The following is a 17,683-nucleotide window of genomic DNA, read 5'->3' as shown; positions in this document are numbered from 1 at the left end:
TCTCCCTCTCAGAGAGGGTCGTAACTCTCCCTCTCAGAGAGGGTCGTAACTCTCCCTCTCAGAGAGGGCCGTAACTCTCCCTCTCAGAGAGGGTCGTAACTCTCCCTCTCAGAGAGGGTCGTAACTCTCCCTCTCAGAGAGGGTCGTAACTCTCCCTCTCAGAGAGGGCCGTAACTCTCCCTCTCAGAGAGGGCCGTAACTCTCCCTCTCAGAGAGGGTCGTAACTCTCCCTCTCAGAGAGGGTCGTAACTCTCCCTCTCAGAGAGGGTCGTAACTCTCCCTCTCAGAGAGGGTCGTAACTCTCAGTAAGAGAGTTTGGTCTGCCAACACAAGACGTAAATGTCCCTATTTTCCGCTTGTTACAACTTGTAATAAAGTTGTTACATGTTGTTATAACGTTTTTATGATGTGTTAAAACGTTGTTACAACTTATTAGGTGTTAAAACCTGTTAGAACGTTGTGGCAACGTTGCTGTTTGGTCGTGTGCTTGGCGGGTTAGGGTTAAATGATCAGATATAAACTGCAGACTGACTGTAACATTTCAACAAGACAGTGTTTATGTAATGTTGGGCCAATGTAACGCCAGGGCCGAGGTAACACCGGGGCCAAGGTAACGCCAGGGCCGAGGTAACGCCAGGGCCGAGGTAACGCCGGGGCCAAGGTAACGCCAGGGCCGAGGTAACGCCAGGGCCGAGGTAACGCCAGGGCCAAGGTAAAGCCAGGGCCAAGGTAACGCCAGGGCCAAGGTAACGCCGGGGCCAAGGTAACGCCAGGGCCGAGGTAACGCCAGGGCCGAGGTAACGCCAGGGCCAATGTAACGCCAGGGCCGAGGTAACACCGGGGCCAAGGTAACGCCAGGGCCGAGGTAACGCCAGGGCCGAGGTAACGCCAGGGCCAAGGTAAAGCCAGGGCCAAGGTAACGCCAGGGCCAATGTAACGCCAGGGCCGAGGTAACACCGGGGCCAAGGTAACGCCAGGGCCGAGGTAACGCCAGGGCCGAGGTAACGCCAGGGCCAAGGTAAAGCCAGGGCCAAGGTAACGCCAGGGCCGAGGTAACGCCAGGGCCAAGGTAACGCCAGGGCCAAGGTAACGCCAGGGCCAAGGTAACGCCGGGGCCGAGGTAACGCCGGGGCCGAGGTAACGCCAGGGCCGAGGTAACGCCAGGGCCAAGGTAACGCCAGGGCCAAGGTAACGCCGGGGCCGAGGTAACGCCGGGGCCAAGGTAACGCTGGGGCCAAGGTAGCGCCGAGGCCAAGGTAACGCTGGGGCCAAGGTAACGCCAGGGCCAAGGTAACGCCAGGGCCGAGGTAACGCCAGGGCCAAGGTAACGCCAGGGCCCAAGGTAACGCCAGGGCCCTAGGTAACGCCAGGGCCAAGGTAACGCCAGGGCCGAGGTAACGCCAGGGCCAAGGTAACACCGGGGCAAAGGTAACGCCAGGGCCAAGGTAACGCCAGGGCTAAGGTAACGCTGGGGCGAAGGTAACGCCGGGGCCAAGGTAACGCCAGGGCCAAGGTAACGCCAGGGCCCAAGGTAACGCCAGGGCCAAGGTAACGCTGGGGCCAAGGTATCGCCGGGGCCAAGATAACGCCAGGGCCAAGGTAACGCCAGGGCTAAGGTAACGCCAGGGCCAAGGTAACGCCGGGGCAAGGTAACGCTGGGGCAAAGGTAACGCTAGGGCCAAGGTAACGCCGGGGCCAAGGTAACGCCAGGGCCAAGGTAACGCCGGAGCAAGGTAACGCTGGGGCAAAGGTAACGCTGGGGCCAAGGTAACGCCAGGGCCAAGGTAACGCCGGGGCAAGGTAACGCTGGGGCAAAGGTAACGCTGGGGCCAAGGTAACGCCGGGGCCAAGGTAACGCCGGGGCCAAGGTAACGCCGGGGCCAAGGTAACGCTGAGGCAAAGGTAACGCCGGGGCCAAGGTAACGCCAGTACCAAGGTAACGCCGGGGGAAAGGTAACGCCGAGGCAAAGGTAACGCTGGGGCCAAGGTAACGCCAGTACCAAGGTAACGCCGGGGGAAAGGTAACGCCGACGCCAAGGTAACGCCAGGGCCAAGGTAACGCCTGGACTAGGGTAACACCGGGGCAAGGTAACGCTGTGGCGAAGGTAACGTAATGGTCAAGGTTACGCCAGAGCCAAGGTAACGCTGGGGCCAAGGTAACGCCGAGGCAAAGGTAACGCCATAGTCATGGTAACGCCGGGGCCAAGGTAACGCCAGGGCCAAGATAACGCCGGGGCCAAGATAACGCCAGGGCCAAGATAACGCCAGGGCCTAGGTAACGCCGGGGCCAAGGTAACGCGAGGCAAAGGTAACGCTGGGGCCAAGGTAACGCTGGGGCCAAGGTAACGCCAGAGCCAAGGTAACGCTGGGGCCAAGGTAACGCCATAGTCATGGTAACGCCAGGGCCAAGGTTACGCCGGGGCCAAGATAACGCCGAGGCCAAGGTAACGCCAGGCCTAAGGTAACGCTAAGACTAAGGTAACGCCTGGGCCAAGGTAACGCCTGGGCCAAGTTAACGCTGGGGCCCAAGGTAACGCCGGGGCCAAGGTAACGCCGAGGCCAAGGTAACGCCAGGGCCAAGGTTACGCCAGGGCCGAGGTTACGCCGGGGCCAAGGTAACGCCTGGACTAAGGTAACGCCAGGGCCAAGGAATTTCCTGCCTGGCCGCCGCCAAGGTGAGGGGCGTCGTCCTATAACGTCACAACCTCTGGTCGTACACACACCGTCGCAGGTCCGTCCTTGGCGGTACATGAGGCCGTTGTCGTGGTAGATAATGGTGGTGCCTCGCGAAAGTGAGGTACTGTTTTCTGTTGTGGGTTCTTTAGTAGGTTAGGATAAGGCCACTTTAAATTGACCGTTTTCTTGACGTTGGGAAACCTTAAGATTACGGGCTGAAAGTCGAGTGTCGCAACGTTTGGGCTTACAGCGGTGAGCATAGCTGGAGCTGCCTCATCCCTTTGTGTGTATATTTTCCAGAATAAACTTTCTTCAAAATTCAAATTTCAAAATGATAACTACGTTATCCTGGGCATTATAACTCTTCCATATGAAGACAACATAACCCAAACTCCACTCTTGCTAGGCCTAAGAGACCTAGTTGAAGCTAGACAATGTGAGAACCTTGAGGACACGGCCGGCGGCGGCGGCGGCGGGACGTGTCAACAACTGACAACAACAGCTACCTGAAACAAGACTGGATTTTCGGTAAATAATTTATATTCAGTAAATAAATAGGTACAAAAACTGATTTGGATAAAAAGGTTAAAAGTTTAGAGGTCACGTTACCAGGTTACAACATGGCCGCGTTACCTGGTTACAACATGGCCACGTTACCAGGTTACAACATGGCCGCGTTACCTGGTTACAACATGGCCGCGTTACCTGGTTACAACATGGCCGCGTTACCAGGTTACAACATGGCCGCGTTACCTGGTTACAACATGGCCGCGTTACCTGGTTACAACATGGCCACGTTACCTGGTTACAACATGGTCACGTTACCAGGTTACAACATGGCCGCGTTACCTGGTTACAACATGGCCGCGTTACCAGGTTACAACATGGCCGCGTTACCAGGTTACAACATGGCCACGTTACCAGGTTACAACATGGCCGCGTTACCAGGTTACAACATGGCCACGTTACCAGGTTACAACATGGCCACGTTACCTGGTTACAACATGGCCGCGTTACCAGGTTACAACATGGCCGCGTTACCTGGTTACAACATGGCCGCGTTACCAGGTTACAACATGGCCACGTTACCAGGTTACAACATGGCCGCGTTACCAGGTTACAACATGGCCACGTTACCAGGTTACAACATGGCCACGTTACCAGGTTACAACATGGCCGCGTTACCAGGTTACAACATGGCCGCGTTACCAGGTTACAACATGGCCGCGTTACCTGGTTACAACATGGCCACGTTACCTGGTTACAACATGGCCGCGTTACCAGGTTACAACATGGCCGCATTACCTGGTTACAACATGGCCACGTTACCTGGTTATAACATGGCCGCGTTACCAGGTTACAGCATGACCGCGTTACCTGGTTACAACATGGCCGCGTTACCTGGTTACAACATGGCCACGTTACCTGGTTACAACATGGCCGCGTTACCAGGTTACAACATGACCACGTTACCAGGTTACAACATAGCCACGTTACCAGGTTACAACATGGCCGCGTTACCAGGTTACAACATGGCCGCGTTACCAGGTTACAACATGGCCGCGTTACCAGGTTACAACATGGCCGCGTTACCTGGTTACAACATGGCCACGTTACCTGGTTATAACATGGCCGCGTTACCAGGTTACAACATGGCCGCGTTACCTGGTTACAACATGGCCACGTTACCTGGTTACAACATGGCCGCGTTACCTGGTTACAACATGGCCACGTTACCTGGTTACAACATGGCCGCGTTACCAGGTTACAACATGGCCACGTTATATGGTTACAACATGGCCGCGTTACAAGGTTATAACATAGCTACGTTACCAGGTTACAACATGGTCACGTTACTAGGTTAGAACATGGCCGCGTTACCAGGTTACAACATGGCCACGTTACCTGGTTACAACATGGCCGCGTTACCATGTTACAACATGGCCACGTTACCAGGTTACAACATGGCCACGTTACCAGGTTATAACATAGCTACGTTACCAGGTTACAACATGGTCACGTTACCAGGTTAGAACATGGCCGCGTTACCTGGTTACAACATGGCCGCGTTACCAGGTTACAACATGGAGGTAAACTCACTTGGATGTTTCAACTATGCGTTGACTAAGTATATGGGTGGATGACAATGGGTACTGGTATACACAGAGGGTGACAATGGGTACTGGTATACACAGAGGATGTCAATGGGTACTGTTATACACAGAGGGTGACAATGGGTACTGGTATACACAGAGGATGACAATGGGTACTGGTATACACAGATTGTGACAATGGGTACTGGTATACACAGAGGATGACAATGGGTACTGGTATACACAGAGGGTGACAATGGGTACAGGTATACACAGAGGATGACAATGGGTACTGGTATACACAGAGGATGACAATGGGTACTGGTATACACAGAGGATGACAATGGGTACTGGTATACACAGAGGGGGACAATGGGTACTGGTATACACAGAGGGTGACAATGGGTACTGGTATACACAGAGGATGACAATGGGTACTGGTATACACAGAGGATGACAATGGGTACTGGTATACACAGAGGATGACAATGGGTACTGGTATACACAGAGGGGGACAATGGGTACTGGTATACACAGAGGGGGACAATGGGTACTGGTATACACAGAGGATGACAATGGGTACTGGTATACACAGAGGATGACAATGGGTACTGGTATACACAGAGGGGTGACAATGGGTACTGGTATACACAGAGGGGTGACAATGGGTACTGGTATACACAGAGGGTGACAATGGGTACTGGTATACACAGAGGATGACAATGGGTACTGGTATACACAGAGGGTGACAATGGGTACTGGTATACACAGAGGGTGACAATGGGTACTGGTATACACAGAGGGTGACAATGGGTACTGGTATACACAGAGGGTGACAATGGGTACTGGTATACACAGAGGGTGACAATGGGTACTGGTATACACAGAGGGTGACAATGGGTACTGGTATACACAGAGGGTGACAATGGGTACTGGTATACACAGAGGGTGACAATGGGTACTGGTATACACAGAGGGTGACAATGGGTACTGGTATACACAGAGGATGACAATGGGTACTGGTATACACAGAGGGTGACAATGGGTACTGGTATACACAGAGGGTGACAATGGGTACTGGTATACACAGAGGGTGACAATGGGTACTGGTATACACAGAGGATGACAATGGGTACTGGTATACACAGAGGATGACAATGGGTACTGGTATACACAGAGGATGACAATGGGTACTGGTATACACAGAGGGTGACAATGGGTACTGGTATACACAGAGGGTGACAATGGGTACTGGTATACACAGAGGGTGACAATGGGTACTGGTATACACAGAGGGTGACAATGGGTACTGGTATACACAGAGGGTGACAATGGGTACTGGTATACACAGAGGATGACAATGGGTACTGGTATACACAGAGGGTGACAATGGGTACTGGTATACACAGAGGGTGACAATGGGTACTGGTATACACAGAGGGTGACAATGGGTACTGGTATACACAGAGGTTACCCCCCATTTATCAGTGTATCTACATTGAGAGTTTAATTTAAGTCATGAACTTTTCTCATAAGTAAACTTAACTTGGTGATTGGTCAGTAAACAGTTGTGGGTCCATCGACATAGATCATCAACCACCTGCATGAACAAGTATCACACCGGGGCCAAGATAACAGTGGCAACAGTGGCAACAGTGGCAACAGTGGTAACAGTGGCAACAGTGGCAACAGTGGCCCGGGAGTCAGGCCACTGTTGTGGTCCCGTGGGTACCTCACCCATTGTCTTAAGGGGCTTCTTGGTTAAAATAATGGGAATATGGGGAGTGTGGGGGGGGGGCATTGGTAATGGGTAAAGGGGTAAGTGTGATGGAGGAGCCGAGGAGGTGGGGAGTGGGGAGGTGCAGTTGACACAATGTCCGCCCCGGGGATTCCTCTCCCGCCTCCATCCTTGCGGGAAATTCCACAATCTTACGCAGTTTTCTGGAAACTTGTCATCTTATCTGAGCGTCCGGTGACCATCCGCTGTACACGGCTTTCTTGTACTCTCTCGTAGTCCTCTATAATAATGATGATAATACTAATGTTTAGTCAGGTTAATGTACATACATTCAGGATGAGCTACAGACATAATGTTGGGGTGATAGATAGACCTATACAATGCCTAAATGTATGTACAACGTGGTATGTACTTTCCTGAATATACTTTACTTTACTTTACTTTACTTTACTTTACTTTACTTTACTTTACTTTTCTTTTCTTTACTTTACTTTACTTTTCTTTACTTTACTTTACTTTACTTTACTTTACTTTACTTTACTTTACTTTACTTTAATTTTCTTTACTTTACTTTACTTTACTTTACTAAAGCCACTAATACGCACAGCGTTTCGGGCAAGGTGTGGGGAAAACAATTAAAAACTAAGACTTAATACTAATTGAGATCAAAGGCATGATTTGAATTTAAATAGGGAAGAAAAAAGAAAAAAGATAAAGAATGACAATAATTACATGTTGGATGGAACAGCAGAAATTGCAACAGAACAGCAGTAATTTAACTAATAAACAAAAGACTTAAATTGTCTTAAAGTCTATACATTGCAGATATCAGCAGTTATACAACTTGGTCAACAATCAATACTGTTTGATAATAGCAAATCATAGGTTAACATTTAGGGTGAGGTAGATTACATTGAGTTAATTAGGTAGTGCTCAGTTTTTATCTTAAACTGGTTGAGAGAGGTACAGTCTTTAACATAATTGGGAAGGTCATTCCACATTCTGGGTCCCTTGATTTGTAGAGCATTTCTAGTTTGATTAAGTCGTACTCTTGGAATATCAAATAGGTATTTGTTTCTGGTGTGATGCTCATTGGTTCTGTTACAACCTTCTAGGAAGTTTTCAAGGTCAGGATTGACATTAATGTTCAGAGTTTTAAATATATAGAGTACACAGGAGAGGATGTGCAGGGACTTAATATCTAACATATTCAAAGATTTAAGTAAGAGGGCCGAGTGCTGTCTGGGGCCAGAGTTGGATATTGTTCTAACAGCAGCTTTGAGTTGAGTAATTAGAGGACGTAAATGATTTTGGGTAGTAGAACCCCAAGCATAAATACCATAGTTGAGATAAGGATAGATGAGAGAATAATAGAGTGTCACCAGGGCAGGGCGAGGTACATAATATCTGATCTTAGAAAGAATGCCAACAGTTTTAACAACGTATTTTGCTATATTTTGAATATTTCAGCTTGTTATCGATGAGGACACCAAGGAATTTACCATCTACTTTGTTACTAATTTGAATATCGTCAATTCAGTATTTGCCCTGTTAAAAAGTAAAATAAAAAAAGTATATCTAATTTCATCCTGATAGTTTCCTACATTTTGCTTCAAACTCACACTGTATCTTGCATTACCCACTTCCTCAATATTAGTACTAAAGACATATATCTTTACCAGTGTAATCACCTCTCAACTTATGTTGTAGTTACTTGTTGATATATATAATCTTGCTACAACGTACCTTTTCATCTTACCGGATATGTTAGATTAAGGACCTGCCCGATATGCGTGTTAGTGGCTTTGCAAGAATGTACAAATTGCAAACTCACCAACCCATTATACATTCTTGCAAATAAATTATTATTATAAGTTTTGAATTATTTTGTTCAGAGGATTTATTACCAAACAAAATAAAGGAAGTTTTTCAATGTTGAGGGTGAATTTGTCAACAGTTAGCCCAAGATGGATTTTATTTAGTTCAGTATTCACTGTGACATTCAGAGCAAGAGGGTCAGGACTGGAGAAAATGAAGGTTGTGTATCAGCAAATAAAATTGGTTTGAGGCGTTGATAGGGATTTGGAAGATCATTAATGTAGATGAGAAAGAGGAGAGGGCCAAGTATGCTGCCCTGAGGAACACCAATGTTGATGGGTAGGGTGGGAGAAATGGAATTATTCACAGAAACATACTGGAGCCTGTCAGTAAGGTAAGACTGAACATATTGGAGGGAGTGTCCTCTGACTCCATAATGTTGTAATTTAAAAAGAAGGTTTTGGTGGTTGACAGTATCAAAAGCCTTACGTAGGTCAACAAATAACCCAACAGGGAACTCATTTTTATCAAGAGCTGCATGTATCAAGTTATATATATATTATGATCCCCCCCCCAAAAAAAAACAAAAAAAAAAACATTATGATCCCACCGAGATTCGAACCTGTGGTGCCAGGGGTGACCCCACTGGGTGCACACAGACAGTACCAACACATCTCCCGCATCAGTTGGGGTGGGGGGGGGTTCTGCCCCTCACACACTTCCTCTCCAGCTCCGTGAGTAACCCGTCAACGCTCCGGCTGCTTCTTGGGGACAGTTGTAGGGCTGATTTACAGCTTGGGACTTGGGCCCTCCCTGTCACTGAGGGCCCCTCCGTGCCACAGAGGGGCCCCTCCGTGCCACAGAGGGGCCCCTCCGTGTTCCTGAGGGCCCCTCCGTGCCACAGAGGAGCCCCTCCGTGTCCCTGAGGGCCCCTCCGTGTCACAGAGGGGCCCCTCCGTGTCCCTGAGGGCCCCTCCGTGTAACAGAGGGCCCCCTCCGTGTCCCTGAGGGCCCCTCCATGTCCCTGAGGGCCCCACTCCGTGTCCCTGAGGGCCCTTCCATGTCCCTGAGGGCCCCCCTCCGTGTCCCTGAGGGCCCCTCCATGTCCCTGAGGGCCCCCTCCGTGTCCCTGAGGGCCCCTCCGTGTAACAGAGGGCCCCCTCCGTGTCCCTGAGGGCCCCTCCATGTCCCTGAGGGCCCCCCTCCATGTCACTGAGGGCCCCTCCGTGTCACAAAGGGCCCCCTCCGTGTCCCTGAGGGCCCCTCCATGTCCCTGAGGGGCCCCCCTCCGTGTCACAGAGGGCCCCTTCCGTGTCACAGAGGGCCCCCTCAGTGTCCCTGATGGCCCCTCCGTGTAACAGAGGGCCCCCTCCGTGTCACAGATTATTGGTTGGCGAAAAAGAGTGTCGCACATTCGATGTTGTTGTGGCCGGATGGGCGGGAGGAAAATATGAGAGTTGTGCGATGAGGTGTGGACCTGGACCGTTGGGGAGACCTGGACCGTTGGGGAGACCTGGACCGTTGGGGAGACCTGGACCGTTGGGGAGACCTGGACCGTTGGGGAGACCTGGACCGTTGGGGAGACCTGGACCGTTGGGGAGACCTAGACCGTTGGGGAGACCTGGACCGTTGGGGAGACCTGGACCGTTGGGGAGACCTGGACCGTTGGGGAGACCTGGACCGTTGGGGAGACCTGGACCGTTGGGGAGACCTGGACCGTTGGGGAGACCTGGACCGTTGGGGAGACCTGGACCGTTGGGGAGACCTGGACCGTTGGGGAGACCTAGACCGTTGGGGAGACCTGGACCGTTGGGGAGACCTGGACCGTTGGGGAGACCTGGACCGTTGGGGAGACCTGGACCGTTGGGGAGACCTGGACCGTTGGGGAGACCTGGACCGTTGGGGAGACCTGGACCGATGGGGAGACCTGGACCGTTGGGGAGACCTGGACCGTTGGGGAGACCTGGACCGTTGGGGAGACCTGGACCGATGGGGAGACCTGGACCGTTGGGGAGACCTGGACCGTTGGGGAGACCTGGACCGTTGGGGAGACCTGGACCGTTGGGGAGACCTGGACCGTTGGGGAGACCTGGACCGTTGGGGAGACCTAGACCGTTGGGGAGACCTGGACCGTTGGGGAGACCTAGACCGTTGGGGAGACCTGGACCGTTGGGGAGACCTGGACCGTTGGGGAGACCTGGACCGTTGGGGAGACCTGGACCGTTGGGGAGACCTGGACCGTTGGGGAGACCTGGACCGTTGGGGAGACCTGGACCGTTGGGGAGACCTAGACCGTTGGGGAGACCTGGACCGTTGGGGAGACCTGGACCGTTGGGGAGACCTGGACCGTTGGGGAGACCTAGACCGTTGGGGAGACCTGGACCGTTGGGGAGACCTGGACCGTTGGGGAGACCTGGACCGTTGGGGAGTTGACTTTGTTGACATTCAGAAATCCCATTAATGAGATACATATTAATGAGAAAACCCATTAGGGCAGTGAGGTGGTCGCGAACCAACGACCAGGATAATGCCAAGCAGCACACGCTGCCACTATACCACCGTGACTTGTGCAGCTGGGGTGTACACCACTCTGCCCCCTCACTCGAGGGCTGGGGTGTACACCACTCTGCCCCCTCACCCGAGGGCTGGGGTGTAGACCACTCTGCCCCACCACCCGAGGGCTGGGGTGTACACCACTCTGCCCCCTCACTCGAGGGCTGGGGTGTACACCACTCTGCCCCCTCACCCGAGGGCTGGGGTGTAGACCACTCTGCCCCCTCACCCGAGGGCTGGGGTGTAGACCACTCTGCCCCACCACCCGAGGGCTGGGGTGTAGACCACTCTGCCCCTCCACCCGAGGGCTGGGGTGTAGACTACTCTGCCCCACCACCCGAGGGCTGGGGTGTAGACCACTCTGCCCCACCACCCGAGGGCTGGGGTGTAGACCACTCTGCCCCCTCACCCGAGGGCTGGGGTGTAGACCACTCTGCCCCCTCACCCGAGGGCTGGGGTGTAGACCACTCTGCCCCCTCACCCGAGGGCTGGGGTGTAGACCACTCTGCCCCACCACCCGAGGGCTGGGGTGTAGACCACTCTGCCCCACCACCCGAGGGCTGGGGTGTAGACCACTCTGCCCCTCCACCCGAGGGCTGGGGTGTAGACTACTCTGCCCCACCACCCGAGGGCTGGGGTGTAGACCACTCTGCCCCACCACCCGAGGGCTGGGGTGTAGACCACTCTGCCCCACCACCCGAGGGCTGGGGTGTAGACCACTCTGCCCCACCACCCGAGGGCTGGGGTGTAGACCACTCTGCCCCTCCACCCGAGGGCTGGGGTGTAGACTACTCTGCCCCACCACCCGAGGGCTGGGGTGTACACCACTCTGCCCCACCACCCGAGGGCTGGGGTGTAGACCACTCTGCCCCACCACCCGAGGGCTGGGGTGTAGACCACTCTGCCCCACCACCCGAGGGCTGGGGTGTAGACCACTCTGCCCCACCACCCGAGGGCTGGGGTGTAGACCACTCTGCCCCACCACCCGAGGGCTGGGGTGTAGACCACTCTGCCCCACCACCCGAGGGCTGGGGTGTAGACCACTCTGCCCCACCACCCGAGGGCTGGGGTGTAGACCACTCTGCCCCACCACCCGAGGGCTGGGGTGTACACCACTCTGCCCCACCACCCGAGGGCTGGGGTGTACACCACTCTGCCCCTCCACCCGAGGGCTTCTGGTCTTGGACTTGGGACTTGGGACTTGGCCAGGGACTTGGACTTGCTTCAGTAGCGGCCTCAACAGTCACTGTGATTTCAATAGAAATCCGGTTGTTTGACTAACAAGTGTACGGCGGTATAGTGGTAGTGTATGTGGCTTGGTAGTGTCAGGTGTTGACGGGTGTCAGGTGTTGACGGGTGTCAGGTGTTGACGGGTGTCTGGTGTTGACGGGTGTCAGGTGTTGACGGGTGTCTGGTGTTGACGGGTGTCTGGTGTTGACGGGTGTCAGGTGTTGACGGGTGTCTGGTGTTGACGGGTGTCAGGTGTTGACGGGTGTCAGGTGTTGACGGGTGTCTGGTGTTGACGGGTGTCAGGTGTTGACGGGTGTCAGGTGTTGACGGGTGTCTGGTGTTGACGGGTGTCTGGTGTTGACGGGTGTCTGGTGTTGACGGGTGTCAGGTGTTGACGGGCGTCTGGTGTTGACGGGTGTCTGGTGTTGACGGGTGTCCTCCCCCCCCCCCCCCCCACACCAACAAATAAAGAAGAAGAAGAAAGCGTTTGCTGTAGACCATTTTACATGTTGTTATTCTTGTACACAGGTGGGTAGAGGAGGAGGAGCCCCTGTCAGAGGCCTGTGAGCACCTCCCTCCCCCCCCCCGGCTCGCGGTCACCTGCAACACCACCCGTCTACACCTGCACCATGAGACAAGGAAACCCCATTATTATAGCAAGTAATCACGGTGGTTAGTTATACTCTCTCTCTCTCTGACACTCTCTCTCTCTCTCTCTCTCTCTCTCTCTCTCTCTCTCTCTCTCTCTCTCTCTCTCTCTCTCTCTCTCTCTCTCTCTCTCTCTCTCTCTCTCTCTCTCTCTCTCTCTCTCTCTCTCTCTCTCTCTCTCTCTCTCTCTCTCTCTCTCTCTCTCTCTCTCTCTCTCTCTCTCTCTCTCTCTCTCTCTCTCTCGCACGCACGCACGCACGCACGCGCGCACACACACACACGAGGACACCTCCAACACTTACGTTAAGAATTCGAAGTGTTACGCCTTGAGGGGGGGGGGGAGGTAGGAAGAGGGATGGTGGTAAGAGAACCTGGAGGTGTTGACCAGTAAGGCTGAGTATGTGAGTGTGGTGTTGACCAGTGTGGTGTTGACCAGTGTGGTGTTGACCAGTGATCAGCTATCTCACCCTGTCAGAGTAAAATAGACAAAGGTATGTGTATGTGTATATATATATATATATATATATATATATATATATATATATATATATATATATATATATATATATATATATATATATATATATATATATATATATATATATATATATATATATATATATATATATATATATATATATATATATATATATATATATATATATATATATATATATATATATATATATATATATATATGTTTATGTATGTGTATGTATATGTGGAAGCTGATCAGAATTACATTTCACCTTTGTAAATGCACATTAATGACACTATGTAAAAGACACATCTAACACTTTATGTAGGGCATACGTAAATCTGTGTATCTATGTATTTACGTATGTAGGTTAGCTTAGCATTTTAAAAGCACAGAATCACCTTCTGTGGTTGAGTGTTCAATAAACCCTTGAACTATATGTTTAACACTTCTCTCACCCTGTCCATGGAGGACAGAAGAAAATGTATATATGCTGGTTAGCATTGTAAATGTCTGGCCACGTCTGTGGTAGAAAATAATAACAAAAAGTTCCCCTTCCCACCATGACACCTCTCCCCCCCCACCATGACACCTCTCCCCCCCCCACCATGACACCTCTCCCCCCCACCATGACACCTCTCCCCCCCACCATGACACCTCTCCCCCCCACCATGACACCTCTCCCCCCCACCATGACACCTCTCCCCCACACCATGACACCTCTCCCCCCCCCCACCATGACACCTCTCCCCCCCCCACCATGACACCTCTCCCCCCCCCACCATGACACCTCTCCCCCCCCACCATGACACCTCTCCCCCACACCATGACACCTCTCCCCCCCCCACCATGACACCTCTCCCCCCCCCCACCATGACACCTCTCCCCCCCCACCATGACACCTCTCCCCCCCACCATGACACCTCTCCCCCCCACCATGACACCTCTCCCCCCCCCCACCATGACACCTCTCCCCCCCCCCACCATGACACCTCTCCCCCCCCCACCATGACACCTCTCCCCCCCCACCATGACACCTCTCCCCCACACCATGACACCTCTCCCCCCCACCATGACACCTCTCCCCCCCACCATGACACCTCTCCCCCCCCACCATGACACCTCTCCCCCCCCCCACCATGACACCTCTCCCCCCCCACCATGACACCTCTCCCCCACACCATGACACCTCTCCCCCCCACCATGACACCTCTCCCCCCACCATGACACCTCTCACCCCCACCATGACACCTCTCCCCCGCCACCATGACACCTCTCCCCCCCCACCATGACACCTCTCCCCCCCCACCATGACACCTCTCCCCCACACCATGACACCTCTCCCCCCCACCATGACACCTCTCCCCCCCACCATGACACCTCTCACCCCCACCATGACACCTCTCCCCCCGCCACCATGACACCTCTCCCCCCCCCACCATGACACCTCTCCCCCCCCCCACCATGACACCTCTCTCCCCCCCCACCATGACACCTCTCCCCCCCAACATGACACCTCTCCCCCCCCACCATGACACCTCTCCCCCCCCACCATGACACCTCTCCCCCCCACCATGACACCTCTCCCCCCCACCATGACACCTCTCCCCCCACCATGACATCTCCCCCCCACCATGACACCCCCCCACCATGACACCTCTCCCTCCCACCATGACACCTCTCCCCCCACCATGACATCTTCCCCCCCACCATGACACCTCTCCCCCCCCCCAACATGACACCTCTCCCCCACCACCATGACACCTCTCCCCCCCACCATGACACCTCTCCCCCCCCACCATGACACCTCTCCCCCCCCACCATGACACCTCTCCCCCCCCATGACACCTCTCCCCCCCCCACCATGACACCTCTCCCCCCCCAATATGACACCTCTCCCCCCCACCATGACACCTCTCCCCCCCCAACATGACACCTCTCCCCCCCCCACCATGACACCTCTCCCCCCCCACCATGACACCTCTCCCCCCCCCCACCATGACACCTCTCCCCCCCACCATGACACCTCTCCCCCCCCCCCCACCATGACACCTCTCCCCCCCCAACATGACACCCCTCCCCCCCCACCATGACACCTCTCCCCCCCACCATGACACCTCTCCCCCCCCAACATGACCCCTCCCCACCATGACACCTCTCCCCCCCCACCATGACACCTCTCCCCCCCCCACCATGACACCTCTCCCCCCCACCATGACACCTCTCCCCCCCACCATGACACCTCTCCCCTCCCCACCATGACATCTCCACCCCTACCATGACATCTCCCCCCCCACCTTGACACCCCCCCACCATGACACCCCCCCACCATGCACCATGACATCTCCCCCCACCATGACACCCCCCCCCCACCATGACATCTCCCCCCCACACCATGACATCTCCTCCCCCCTTGACACCTCTTCCCCCCCCCCCCCCCTCACCAGGATGTTCCAGTACTGGTGCTTGCTGTGTGGGGGTCAATATTGAAGGTCACGGAGCTGCTATCAGTGGGGTGAGATAAGGCCCGGCACCCAGGGGCACACAGTTCCCAGAGAAGTGTTAGTTACTATAAATGACCTACAGTCTAGAGAGATTAACCACACAACTCCAACAAGGATGATGGAAACTCCTATATCAACCTTAATATATAATTTATTAACCCTTATCCCCCCAAGTACAATAATTATCTTACCACCTCAATCTTACATTAATTCCCTGAACCCACATAGACAGGAGACGAGGGTTGCAAACACGTGGTCACCCTAAGCCACCCCAGAGGTCACCCTAAGCCACCCCAGAGGTCACCCTAAGCCACCCCCAGAGGTCACCCTAAGCCACCCCAGAGGTCACCCTAAGCCACCCCAGAGGTCACCCTAAGCCACCCCCAGAGGTCACCCTAAGCCACCCCAGAGGTCACCCTAAGCCACACCAGAGGTCACCCTAAGCCATCCCAGAGGTCACCCTAAGCCACCCCCAGAGGTCACCCTAAGCCACCCCCAGAGGTCACCCTAAGCTACCCCCAGAGGTCACCCTAAGCCACCCCAGAGGTCACCCTAAGCCACCCCCAGAGGTCACCCTAAGCCACCCCAGAGGTCACCCTAAGCCACCCCAGAGGTCACTATGCCACCCCAGAGGTCACCCTAAGCCACCCCAGAGGTCACCCTAAGCCACCCCAGAGGTCACCCTAAGCCACCCCTGAGGTCACCCTAAGCCACCCCAGAAGTCACCCTAAGCCACCCCAGAGGTCACCCTAAGCCACCCCTAGAGGTCACCCTAAGCCACCCCCAGAGGTCACCCTAAGCTACCCCCAGAGGTCACCCTAAGCCACCTCAGAGGTCACCCTAAGCCACCCCTGAGGTCACCCTAAGCCACCCCTGAGGTCACCCTAAGCCACCCCCAGAGGTCACCGTAAGCCACCCCAGAGGTCACCCTAAGCCACCCCAGAAGTCACCCTAAGCCACCCCAGATGTAACCCTAAGCCACCCCGGAGGTCACCCCTGAGGTCACCCTAAGCCACCCCAGAGGTCACCCTAAGCCACCCCAGAAATCACCCTAAGCCACCTCTGAGGTCACCCTAAGCCACCCCTGAGGTCACCCTAAGCCACCCCTGAGGTCACCCTAAGCCACCCCAGAGGTCACCCTAAGCCACCCCTGAGGTCACCCTAGGCCACCCCCAGAGGTCACCCTAAGCCACCTCTGAGGTCACCCTAAGCCACCCCTGAGGTCACCCTAAGCCACCCCTGAGGTCACCCTAGGCCACCCCCAGAGGTCACCCTAGGCCACCCCCAGAGGTCACCCTAAGCCACCCCTGAGGTCACCCTAGGCCACCCCCAGAGGTCACCATAAGCCACCCCTGAGGTCACCCTAAGCCACCCCCAGAGGTCACCCTAAGCCACCCCTGAGGTCACCCTAAGCCACCCCCAGAGGTCACCCTAGGCCACCCCCAGAGGTCACCCTAAGCCATCCCTGAGGTCACCCTAAGCCACCCCTGAGGTCACCCTAAGCCACCCCTGAGGTCACCCTAAGCCACCCCTGAGGTCACCCTAAGCCACCCCTGAGGTCACCCTAAGCCACCCCTGAGGTCACCCTAAGCCACCCCTGAGGTCACCCTAAGCCACCCCTGAGGTCACCCTAAGCCACCCCTGAGGTCACCCTAAGCCACCCCTGAGGTCACCCTAAGCCACCCCTGAGGTCACCCTAAGCCACCCCTGAGGTCACCCTAAGCCACCCCTGAGGTCACCCTAAGCCACCCCTGAGGTCACCCTAAGCCACCCCTGAGGTCACCCTAAGCCACCCCTGAGGTCACCCTAAGCCACCCCTGAGGTCACCTTAAGCCACCCCTGAGGTCACCCCAGGCCACCCCCAGAGGTCACCCTGAGGTCACCCTAGGCCACCCCTGAGGTCACCCTAAGCCACCCCTGAGGTCACCCTAAGCCACCCCTGAGG

The 17,683-nt window shown here is 54.6% G+C and overlaps 1 protein-coding gene across 13 annotated transcripts in view; it reads left to right on the top strand.

Moving 5' to 3' along the window:
• The window catches only part of LOC123774996 (solute carrier family 23 member 1), a 148,339-nt gene that overhangs the window by 20,476 nt on the left and 110,180 nt on the right, over positions 1-17,683 (top strand). For 2 of the 13 annotated variants that reach the window (XR_011225976.1, XM_069319002.1), the window contains exon 2: positions 12,637-12,768. The exons of 10 other annotated variants lie outside the window; for them this stretch is intronic. The gene's annotated coding sequence lies outside the window, so the exon portion shown is untranslated. Of the gene's footprint in view, positions 1-12,636; positions 12,769-17,683 lie in introns of those variants that run through there. One more of the 13 variants, XM_069319003.1, reaches the window with a different exon arrangement.

This window comes from Procambarus clarkii, chromosome 92 (genome assembly GCF_040958095.1).
Source record: "Procambarus clarkii isolate CNS0578487 chromosome 92, FALCON_Pclarkii_2.0, whole genome shotgun sequence".
Classification (NCBI taxonomy): Eukaryota; Metazoa; Arthropoda; class Malacostraca; order Decapoda; family Cambaridae; genus Procambarus; species Procambarus clarkii.
Note: the sequence above shows the minus strand (reverse complement) of the source record. Positions and strands in the feature narration are given on the sequence as shown.